At 45.4% G+C, this 11,842-nt stretch overlaps 1 protein-coding gene across 2 annotated transcripts in view; it reads right to left on the reverse strand.

Moving 5' to 3' along the window:
- Positions 1 to 11,842, reverse strand: part of DPYSL5 (dihydropyrimidinase like 5) — a 77,352-nt gene extending 65,510 nt beyond the window's left edge. The window contains exon 1 of one of the 2 annotated variants that reach the window (XM_081068253.1): positions 11,713 to 11,842. The gene's annotated coding sequence lies outside the window, so the exon portion shown is untranslated. Of the gene's footprint in view, positions 1 to 10,979; positions 11,075 to 11,712 lie in introns of those variants that run through there. The other variant, XM_081068254.1, reaches the window with a different exon arrangement.

An 11,842-nucleotide genomic window follows, 5' to 3' on the forward strand; every position in this document is an offset into this window, starting at 1 on the left:
ACTTTCCCCTCCTTAGAGATGGGGTCAGGGGTGGGGAGTAGGGCTGAAAGTTCCAACCCTCTAATCACCCAGTTGGTTCCCTTGGCAATGAGCTCCCACTCAGAGTCAAAAAGGTGCTCCTCTTACTCTAATCACGCAGGAAATCGCTCGAGTTTCAGGGGCTGTGTGCCAGGGGATAAAGATCAAACATATATTTCTTATTACATAGCTCATTATCCGTGCCATAGAATATCACACAATTTTTAAAAAGGTAGATCTATACCAATTGGCTTAAAGCTTCTTCTGAGATGTAACAAGAAAGGTGAGTTGTAGAGATGACATATTTTACCAAAATGGAAATCCAGCACACGCATCCAGGATATCTACACGTAGACATAGCCATAATAGGATCCCATTCTGCTGAAGTGAACAAGGGCCAAAAGTACCCATGTCCATATACTTATACACAATAACGTGCATGGAGTGAAATGTAGTCAAAACGCCCGTTTGCTCTCACAGATTACCTGAGGATGAGGAGGTGGTATTTAGTTGGAGAAGAGTGGGAAGAGAGAAAATGGAAAAGGGAGGGGAAAGTCAAATTTTTAAAAGAGAAAGAAAAACTGTCAATAATTAAGACAGAATGTGTGTGTGTGTGTGTGTGTGTGTGTGTGTGTGTGTTACACAATGAGATGCCTCAGAAGTCACCAAAATGCAAATGGTGGCTATTTTAGGGTTGTGTGATTTCAGGTGACTTTTACTTTCTTTTTTATACATTTAATATTGTTCAAATTTTTCACAATGAACATAAAACCAGGGGCGAGAGAAGCAACAAAATATTCACCGAAACAAAAACTACCTATCCATCCTTTAAGGCCAGTCAAATTTACTGAGCCCCTGTCACATGCCACGCATAGTACCAGATGTGCTTTATTCTAATCCTCATGGCGACACTGCAATGAATGAAGACAACGGGGTTTCAGAAAGGTTAGGTGACTTGCTTGGTATGACAAATATTAGGAGTAAGTAGAGAAGACGAGACCTGCACCCACGGTTAGCTCCTAGACATTCTTTTCCGTCTCTGCCCTATTACGTATGGGCTATACTGGTCATAGGACATTTACCTTCTATTTGGCCAACCCATGTGCCCTTCAGCCACCAGGTGCCCCTCTCAGTGTCCTGGATAGTGGGCTCCAAAATGAGTAGGATCCCTGCCTTCAAGAGTCTCGTCTCTACCTCCGCTAGCCTTTCAGTCTGCGATTGCCAGAGAGGGGAGGACCGTGCGTTGCAGAGATCTGTGTGTTAACAATTGTGTTCATACTTGGCACAGGGCCCTGTGAACGTTCAATTTGTTGCCTACTGCTTAGGAGTTGAAAAACACAAAAGGAGAAGCTCTGAGCTGTGTTTTGCAGGCTTTTGATTGTCTCTTCACCTTTAGGGTCTTTCTCCTGGGCCATGCCCATTACGATAATTTTTTTATACAATAAAATATGCTCTGACATCCAAGCTCACCATAACCTTAAAAACCAAAACCAGAACCTAGCTATACATCTTAGCCGAGAACAAAGGATTCTACAATTAGGAGGAAAAACTGCATTTTCTGTGCTACTTATTGGCTATTTGGAACATGAAGGATGTGAACATAGGTTCTCAAAGAACAGAGGAACAAGAGTCGTTATTTTAGTACACGCTTAGGAGAAAAGGCACATTGCATCTATGCACAGGATTTTCCTAAACACACACTCAATTAAATATATTTTGAAACTTATCTGTATTGTCATTGATTTTCATTAAGAAAAGAAATTGCTAAGGGTGGTCTGCAGGGAGGCCTACAAGTTGTGAGTCAGTGTCGATTCATGCAGGTAAAGACAAGGTCTCTTCATTTTCTGTCCTCTCAGGCTCCCTCCTTGTTACTCCCCTGAGCACAGAGACCCCCAAAGGGGAAATGCAGAAGAGATGGAAGCTTGGGGGGGGCATGTGCTCAGTGGCCCCTACTCACCTTCAGCCTGTCTCCTCCCCCTGCTGCCCGAGCCTCCCTCCTGACACCAGCCAAACACATCCTTGGCACTACCCTGCAGTTTCACACCCATACCTCTGCGGGAATGTCCTCTTCCCCCAATCCTGTCCAGAACATCTTGTCAGGAAGACCTTTGATGTACCGCAAGGTCAGGATGATTCCCTCAGCCTGTGGGTCCTGTCCCCCACCTTAGTTATAGTTTGCCACTTAACTGACAGTTCCACAGTCTTCATGGCCGTACCTCTCTCCACCTTTTTCTTCCCCCAGTATTTAGCGTGGTGCCTGGCTAGAGGCAGATGCTCAGAAAATGTTAATCATCTTCCCTTTCAAACAACGACTCAAATAATCCTTCTATTGGATTTCTCCCTGCTCTGGAGAGAAAGACATCTAGATGCTGTCAGAATTATCTAGGCCTGTCCTTTCAGACAGGAGTCCAAGGAGCGCAGCATGAAGTGAGCCTTGGGGCAAACAGGACATCTCTCCCTGGAACACTTTAACATTTTAACTATATATAATTCCCAAAATTTGTTATAACTTTAAATCAAAACAAACAAAAAAGGGTATATGGTGAATGAGAGTGCAGACATTGCATTAACATTTTTTAAGACTAAAGAACGAGGCTTCAACAGTCACAAAGGGCGACTATGATTCCATTTGTATGAAATGTCCAGAACAGGCAAATCTAGAGAACAGGCAAAAGTAGATGACTTGTTGCTGGGAGCTGGGGGGTAGGGGTGGGGGGGTGAGGTGAGGGTGGGGTAGTGGTAGAGGATGGGGAGTGACTGTTAATGGGTAAAGGATTTCTTTTGGGGGTGAGGAAAATGTTCTAAAATCAGAGTATGGTGATGGTTGTACAACTCTGTGAATACTCTAAGAACTACTGAATTGTACACTTCATATGGTAAGTAAACTGTATCTCCATAAAGCTGTTAACAAGGCTTCAAAGACACGTCAGACTTGCATCAGAGTGTTTCCGGCTCAGCCCACAGGGGAAGCTGAAAGAAGCAGTAATAGGAAAGAAAGGAAACTCCAGCCTGGTCCCCAAGTCAAGAAATAGGTTCCCAGGAGGGCATCTGGGGTACAGGTCCGGGAGGCAGTGTCAAGACTGTCCCCACAGCTCCTAGCCAGTAGCTGAACTGAACCAGTATAAATGAAGGTGGGGCGCCAAAAGCCTGGAGCTATTTCTGGAGATAGAGCTGTAAAAATTATGTGAGCATAGGGACAAGGGTTTGATGGAAAAAGCAAAAATGACAGCAGCTATATTAGCAAAACAGTCCATCGGTGGTTTTATAATTGATTAAATATTAGCATATTATATATATACATTTTAAAGTACAAAATGAAATCTCATATCATAAAAGATACGAAATATCTAGGTGCCGAGGGGATGCAGAGTTCAAGCAGTAAATCTGGGTTTGTTAGTTTTTTTAAGACTTTTATTTAAGTGTGTTTTTCCAGGACCCTTGGGCTCCAAGTCGAGTCATTATTTCAATCTAGTTGTGGAGGGCACAGCTCACACTGGCCCATGTGGGGATCGAACCAGCAACCTTGCTGTTAAGAGCACCACGCTCTAACCAACTGAGCTAACCGCCACCCCAAATCTGAGTTTTAAAGCAATGATAAATCTGATCTCACTCACCTGCTTGGATGAGGACCAGTACCAAACGTGACAGAACGTGACAGGAAAACAATCTTTCTCAGGAACAACTTGGTCTCATAAGGGAAAACCAGCCAAGGTAAGAATTCATGACTGCCTTGTCATGCTCCGTTGGTGGCACAGGTTTCCTTAGCATCATCCTACATATAATTATGCCTAAGTCGAGGCCCTTGATCTACATCATTGCCATTTCTCCTGCGTCAACAACAAAGCCCAGCCATAGAGGCAAGATTGGTTTGCCTTACATCCCCTGTCTGAAGACTATTGCTCATTTCCTTGTTCCTCATCTGTATTGTTTTTCAGTAGCTGCAGAGCTCTTTTCCATTATAATCCAGTTGTAAAAATCACGTCCATTTTAAGTCTTTTTAGAAACCCACAAAAAAGGGGATCTATGCTATAATTCAAATTCCCAGTGAAGAATTCTGAACTTTGTGATTCCAAGCTGATAGTTTTTAATGAATTTTTTAAAGTCACAGAAATCATACTGTTCAAAATTGCTGTTTGACCCAATACAATAAATAGAAAATAGTCAACAGAATAAAAATCATTTGTTAACCTTGTTCAAGGCTGACAGGACATCTGTGGAATGATCTTTGGACCCATGTTGCAATTATAATCTGATTCTCATCTTTTCCTTAAGGAAGAGTATTCGAATAGGGAAATTGCTGTAGCGAGACTAAGGCTGAAGTACAACCATTTAAAAATGTTCATTTCAGCTACCATGGAATCAGACACAGCTTAAAGTTCTATTTTTTGCTAAAGAATAAGAGTTTGAAACCAATTTTTGATCAAGTCACACATTTTACCAGCCTTTAGGGTTTCTAAAAATAGTTTAATCACAGCATTGTATATTTCAGAGTATGTCAGAGTATGGGTGTTTTTTTTTTTTTTAATTTCACTATTAATCCGACTACAGAGGGTGCCAAAAAAATGTATACACATTTTAGTATATGTGCTGCCGAAGCGAGCACATATACACATTTTAAGCTAAAGGAAAACACTTTTAAAATTACACTGATGGTAACCACTTTGCACACCTCTTGTAATTGCAGAATTCAAACGTGACTTGTATCCATCTTTTGTTATCGGTATATATTGAGTATCACGATTTTAATACAAATTTTTCCTTTCTTAAAATATGCATCCATTTTTTGGCACCCTCTGTATTTAATACTGTCTACTAAAACCAACACATGCATACCCTTGACCCAGCAATTCCATTCCTAAGTACATACCCAACAGAAACACACACATGTTCACCAAAAGACACATACTAGAATATTCACAGTAGCACTATTCATGATAAGCTCAAACTGGAAACTACCCATTAACAACATAACCGATAAATAAATTGTGGTATATTTACACAATAAAATGCTATATAGCAATGCAAATGAGCAAATGAAATGCAACAAACATAACGTTGAGCAAAAGAAGCCACCCACATTATGATGCCATTTGTAAAAAGTTCAAAAATAAAGCTGATCTATGATGGTGAGAAGTCAGGATAGGGTATAGATAGGAAGAGTAATGACTGGGAGGGGTTTTAGGGGGGCTTTGGGTACTGGTAATCTGTTTCTTGATTTGGTGCAAATCACGTAGATGTTTAGTTTGTGAAAATTCATTGGGCTATATTATTTATGATTTGTGTACTTCGCTGTATATGTTATACTTCTCTAAAAAGTTTAAACAGCAAAACTATTTCTTTTTTAAAAATTTTTATTGGGGAATATTTTCCAGGACCCATCAGCTCCAAGTTAAGTGTCGCTGTTTTCAACCTAGTTGTGGAGGGTGCAGCTCACTGGCCTATGTGGGAATTGAACCCGCGACTTTGGTGTTACGAGTACTGCGCTCTAACCAATTGAGCCACCGGCTGTTCCCAGTAAAACTATTTTTAAAACATACCCCCATCCACCCCACATACCTGGCAATATGGCAAACTTGAAATGATCCAAGTAACTGCATTAAAGCTGAGTTTCTCAAGCATTGGAAACAGGAGCAAAAATTAAATGAGAAAACTGGGGACTACGTTTGAATTTTATAACAGAATGAACATATCGATCCACAGTGACAGAACTGGTTGAAGGGGTCAAAATAAGAAAGGAGGCAACTTCTCCATCAATAGTGGCTCATGCTCTGCAGAAGTACAAAGGGAAGGACAGGACCAGACAAAAGCAGGGACGAATAAAGACCCAGGGCCTGAGAAATCAGAGCAAGCCCATGGCGGATTTGAAATCAACAAAGGGACTGCCTGTAAATGGACACTGAAGTGACACAAAGATGGTGTGACTAAGTACTGGGCACTGATAAAGTGTGGGAGACACATTCACAAGGAGTGGAGGCAGTGACAGACCCAAAAAACTTTGCTGAGCCAATGAAAACGGACAGATGTCGGGAGGTGGAGAGTGACACAACGCTCAATTCAGAATGCACATTGCCTCCCTTTTTTTCAAGAGAATCTAGTCATTCATTACATTTCAACCTCACTTGGGCCAAATGATTTTAAATTTAAAAAGGGAGCCAGAGGTCTCACTGGCTGGAAAATCTTATGAAATATCATCTAAAGCATTCAGTTGCTCAGTCTTTCAATATTATTATTGAATGCTTACTTGGAGCAATATTTTGTGCTAGAAGCAACATGGATTAAAAGAAGTGGTCCAAATTCTATTTTACACAAAGTGAGGAGCACCATTTTGTAATAGGATAGCACACCGCTAAGTTCTTTAGCTTATTGTAAGCCTTCTACACAACATGTAAGCTTCTTAGTTTGGGGTAGTGTTTAAAAGTGTGGCGCCCATGATAATTAGTTTTTTGTGTCAATTTGGCTAGGCTATAATACCAGTTAGTAATCACACGCTCATCTTTATGTGTTGCTGTGAAGGTATTTTGCAGATGTGCTTAAAGTTGACTTTAAGTAAGGGAGATTTTCCTTGATAATGTGGGTGGGCCTCAGACAATCAGTTCAAAGTCCTTAAGAGAAAAAGTAAGCTTTCCCTAAGAAGAAATTCTGTCTTAAGACAAAAACATCAGCTCCTGCCTGAGTGTCTGCAGCCTGACGATCTGTTTTATACTTGCCCTACACATATGGGACCTGCCAGCCCCTACAACTACATAAGCCAATCCTTATTGGTTTTGTTTCTGTGGAGAACCCCTGCTTATAACAGGCTCTGAGCAGCCGACTCCTTGGGTTTGAAGCTTGGCTCTGCCACTTCGCTAGCTGGGTGATTTCTGTACCTCTGTTGCTTCATCTATAAAATGGGGTTATGCTAGTACTTAACTCACAGGAACCCCTAGCACCGAGTAAGTGCTTTGAAAGTGTTTGTTAAATAAGTAATTCTGTGGTGCTGAGTTTACTTCTCAGCTGGAAAACTTGAGACACTTTTATTCACAACAATTTGCCATCAACCAATCACGATCGCTCTTTCTCACACCAAGAACAAAGCAGCCTACGCACCTGCCACAGGCGCCTAATTGTTCCTTTAGAGGGTGCAGGAGCAGGGTGACACACCAGGCCAACTTCACACCTGGGGACAATTCGGCAACGCTGGGGACAGAGCACTTCTGGAACATTCTTAACTCTGCAAGTACCCAGCTGCTGAAAACAGCTGTGCTTACAGAGTCTCAGACTCAGCACAGAGCTATTTCTACTATTTGCAAGGGTGGGGGCTTCAGAAAGGGGTCCTGATCATTCTCTGTTCCCACTGTTTATGCCCACAGCAGCCTGCCTGGCCCCTGAGATGAAAGATTAAATGGGGAATCCAAATGTTGTTTTTGTGGGCACACATTCTGGGGGGAAGTATGATGATGGTGCTGGTGGTGATAACATTTATCGAGCACTGACTAAATAGCAGACACTGCTCTCAGTGCTATACATATAATTCCCATTGTACAGACAAAGAAACTGAGTGCCTACAAGAAAAGGAACTCACCTAAGGATAGACAGATAGAAAGTTGGGATTTGACCCCAGGCTTTCTGGCCCAGACCCAGGCTCTCCCTCCAGTGCGCACTGCCTCTGAGTCTGGCTGTGAGGAGGGGGTCCAGACAGGAGGAAGCACCAAACTGGGCTGTGACTGATGGGAGGTTGTGAGGGGCTCAGGGGATGCTATAGTTAAGTTGACTTATTGTAAATTAAATCAGTTTTAAAAATTGAAATAGAACTAGTCATAAATAATATTCCTTCATGAATTTCTTTTGTTAAAGTATATGATGTGTCCGCTTTTATATATAAATATCAAAGTTCATTCAAGATTCATACCATTGTATTTGAACCTTTCATCTTCACATAAAAAAATTTAAGGCAAAGCAATCTTGATATTATTTCTCATTTATTCACTAGCCATACAATCAAATCAAATACCTTCTTACTTCTTATTCTCATTTGATTTCATATTATATCAACTTCTCCCTATAGGTTTTTCACATCGACAAAGATTTTCTGTATTACTATTCTCCTATAGGATCCTGTGAAGTAAGTCTGAGAATACTTTTCTGAAATATTTTCTTATAACTCAGAAAACAAAAACGTATGCACAGGATCAGATCCTTTGAGAATTTGGTTAATTTTTTTCATCAGAAAGATGGACTGGATCTTGGATACTCTTTTCTAATAAGACTGACTTCTCTGCTTCTCAAAGTGAACTGAATCCTAATTTACCCCAGGGAGTTGTCCACAGTTGTGATGGCCTTTGGCCTGCAGTTCCTTGGGGTTAATGCATGGTCACGCTGAATCCTGAGTCAGAGGAGCTATTATTAAGGAGAGGAAATTCTCAGATGTCCATAGCAGAAGGAGGACAGAGAGAGGTGCAGGTACCACAGATGAGGTCAACACCAAGTCCCCTAAGCAAATTTTGGCCAATTGTGTAGACTCGTTTTGCTGAGTAACTGTTTCCAGAAATGGAAACAGGTAGTACATTGAGAATACTGAAAATACCCTGGCTGACATCTGCATCCTGGAGAGGCTAGGTCTTCATGTTCTATGAACATCTTTTGTATACCTAGCCAAGGTCTCCTGGTTCAGGAAGATGGGGGTTAAGAATGGCACCCCAGAATTCTAGGGACATAAAGTCCTTTCTAGGCCACCTATCTCTCCCTTCTGGTATTGTCACAGGAGAGGGGAGGGAATGTTGTTTTCTCTCCATCTTCCCTGTAGAAATGGGCTGGTCATGCTGGGATTCCTCACCTATGGACTCCTTACCATGAAGAAAAGACTGGGCTGGCTGTTCACATAGTGCCTTATAGGATTACAGCCTGAAACAAATCCATGACATTTTTCCCAAAAGAATAAACCAAGAAAACATCTCCTCCTGAAACTTTCCCCTTTGGGTGACGACATGAAAGCCTATTTCCCATTGGACTCTTCTACAGGGAAAAAAACCTTCAGTGTCAGATTTCTGGTTTGCTAATATTGGGATTCCTGGTTTTCACCTATTCTGGAGACAGGTAGAGCTATTAATTTAGTTTTTAAAAAAAACAACAACACCCAATGAGCAACATTCCAGCTAGTCCTTCTAGACCAGTTCTGTAACTTCTGAGATGCACCTCTTCAGAGACCCATCCTGGGGCCACTCAGGACAACCCACACAAGAGGTCTTCATGCTGGCAACTACTACACATCCTGGGCAAGAGCCAATAGTCACATCACAGCCCCTCACCTTATGCTGCAATCTGGTTAAGAAAGAAAATCCTGAGGTTTCAAGGCTAGCTTAAGAGAGCCAAAAGGCTCATCAACTAATTTAATGGCAAATATAAGTCACATCGATTAGTCCTATGATGCTGTCATTTAACCAAGCTTCCTCCACTCTTGGAAAAAAAATGCTTCTGCCTTGCTCCTTTTGTTTTAATAAATGGTATCTTAAAATTACAAAACTTAGGTTAAACAGTCCCTTCAATATTAGCTAAACAATGATAAAACAAGTCCGTAAGACAGAATTCTGTCATTTTACACCGTTAAAACGTTCCAACGTGACATGAAAGGTGCCTAGATAGCCAGCAAGACTAGGAGTGCATGGAAAGCTGTTGAATCCCCGTTTTCTGTTTCCATTTCTATTCATCTGCTTTCATGGGCAAGCAGCCACCTCCTATCACAGAGCCGTCCCCGACTTAGGTCAGCAGATAATACAGGCGAAACCTGCGAAGGATGGGGATAGATTCGGGTGTGGTCACTGGCACAGGGAAGCTCAGGTCCCCTTGCTGCCCGCTCTAAGACCAGGAGCCCAACGCTCGGCGAGTCATCTCCGCGCCCGCTTCTCCCGATTTTACTACAATCCGCACCAGCCCTGATTGCTCCCTTTAGGAACACACAGCAGCCCTGCAATGTGGCCGCCTCTGCAGACAAAGCAGGCTGCTAAGGGGGGCCCAGTCTGCACCGAGGCGAGCTCCGGGTCGCCGCCGGGACCCGCCACGTCTCGGCTGATGATCAGCAGCGTGGGGCAGGCGGCGCGGCAGCAGACAGAAGGTACCCAAACTGGGGGCGGCGGCTGTCTACCCGCCTCAGTCTGGGGAAACGCGCGACTCCCACCCCGGCATTAACGGCGGGGTTTGGTTTCCCATCACAAACCCCAACATGAACACGTGCCCTGAGATTTCTCCGGGAGCATTTTCTGCACCAGAAAACTGCACACGAGTTCTGGGGGGCCCTAGTTCTCCGTCGGGCGGAGATCAGTGCCGGCTATTGTTCTCCCGGTCACCCCGGTGGGAGACGGCCCCCATTCCGCCTCCCAGGCCGCATCTGCCACTGGACCAAGCCTTTCAGCTCCGCGAAGAAAAGGGTGTGCCTGCGGGGCTGCAGATTATCACGAAACCCTAAGAGTCCCCACGGGCTTGAATCAAGCCGGAAGACAAAGCTCGCAGGATAGACCAGCCCGGTCCCAGATCCTGGGTGTGTCGCCCGGTCCAAAAGCCACGCCCAGCCAGCCACCTGGACCTCGAGGCCTCACAACTAGAGCTGAGGGTCCTTAGGCCTGAGACCCACCTCCAAGCTGCCTGCCCCTCCCTTCCCCGGAGACCTCCCTCCTCCGCACCGCGCGAGTCTCCTCCTCCCCGCCGTCTACCCTCCTCAAACCCAGGAGGGTGGAGGTCTCCACCCTCCAGCATCTACCCTCGCCGCCAGTCTTCATCAGCCCCAGCCTCAAGTCGCGCCACCTGCACCACGCTCCTTTCCTGCCTCCGCCCCCTTCTCTTTCATCCTCAAGCCCTGGTCTCCACTTCCCCCTCCTCCCAGACCCAGACACCTGTCCCCACCCAGATTCCCCATCTCCCCATCTTTGCTCAAACGGTGGCCTGGCCTCCGCCTCTCTGCATCCCAGCTTCCCTCCAGCAACAACTCCTACCCCCTCCCCAGGCCCGGGGCGTCGAGGTCTCTCGCTGGCCAAGATCGATGCTGTGGGCAGGGCTCCCGCGCTGGGCTCAAGAGAAGGGAACAAGCTCGGCGCCCTTTCTGGGCCAGGCGGCGGCAGGCGTTCTTTGTGGTTCAGGCAGGTGCCTCGGACGCGGCTGGCGAGTCAACCTCAGGCGTCTGCTCCATTAGCGGGACGATGAGATGGGCCGCGGGGTCCGGTCCAGGCCGGGCAATCCCAACCCAGAGATGAGATGGATGGACGCTGCCTATGGGTGGGGACTGGGGGTTGGGGACCGCGCCGAGCTACGGACTCGGACAGGACGGGCCCGCAGCCAGAGAAGCCCCCGCTCAGCCTTCTAGCCTTTCACTGCACCTCGACGAGCGAGGTTAAGCGCCTACTGTGTGCTAGGAGTGAAACACCTTCAACCAAGACGCCTCCTCATCCCAGTTCTTTGCAATTCCATGAGCACACATAAACGCCTACTGTGAGCAAGGCATCGCACGGCGCTCTGTGGGCGTACAAATAGGACCCAATTCGGGCCCCAGTTTAGCCCCGATAGCAGCCCAGAACCCCAAACTATCTTCTCGCTCCATTCCCTGCGGCAGGGCCCCTAGGCGCACCCAAGCCCCCGCCCTTTTGTGCGCCTCTCAAAGAAACAGAGGGCGTAAAATGGATGTCCCAGCCGGGGGAGAAGAAGCCCACCGCCCGCCCCGCCATCACCCACTCTTCCAGGATGCTGAGGCTTGGAGAGTCTGTCCGTGCGTTGGTCTCTTCTCGGTCTCGCCGCGGCGCGGGAGCTGCGGGTGCTCGGGGCGGCGGCGGCTGCACGCGCGCTCGCAGGATCGCCGCCTTAG

The sequence above is a fragment of the Rhinolophus hipposideros genome (genome assembly GCF_964194185.1).
Source record: "Rhinolophus hipposideros genome assembly, chromosome: 12".
Lineage (NCBI taxonomy): Eukaryota > Metazoa > Chordata > Mammalia > Chiroptera > Rhinolophidae > Rhinolophus > Rhinolophus hipposideros.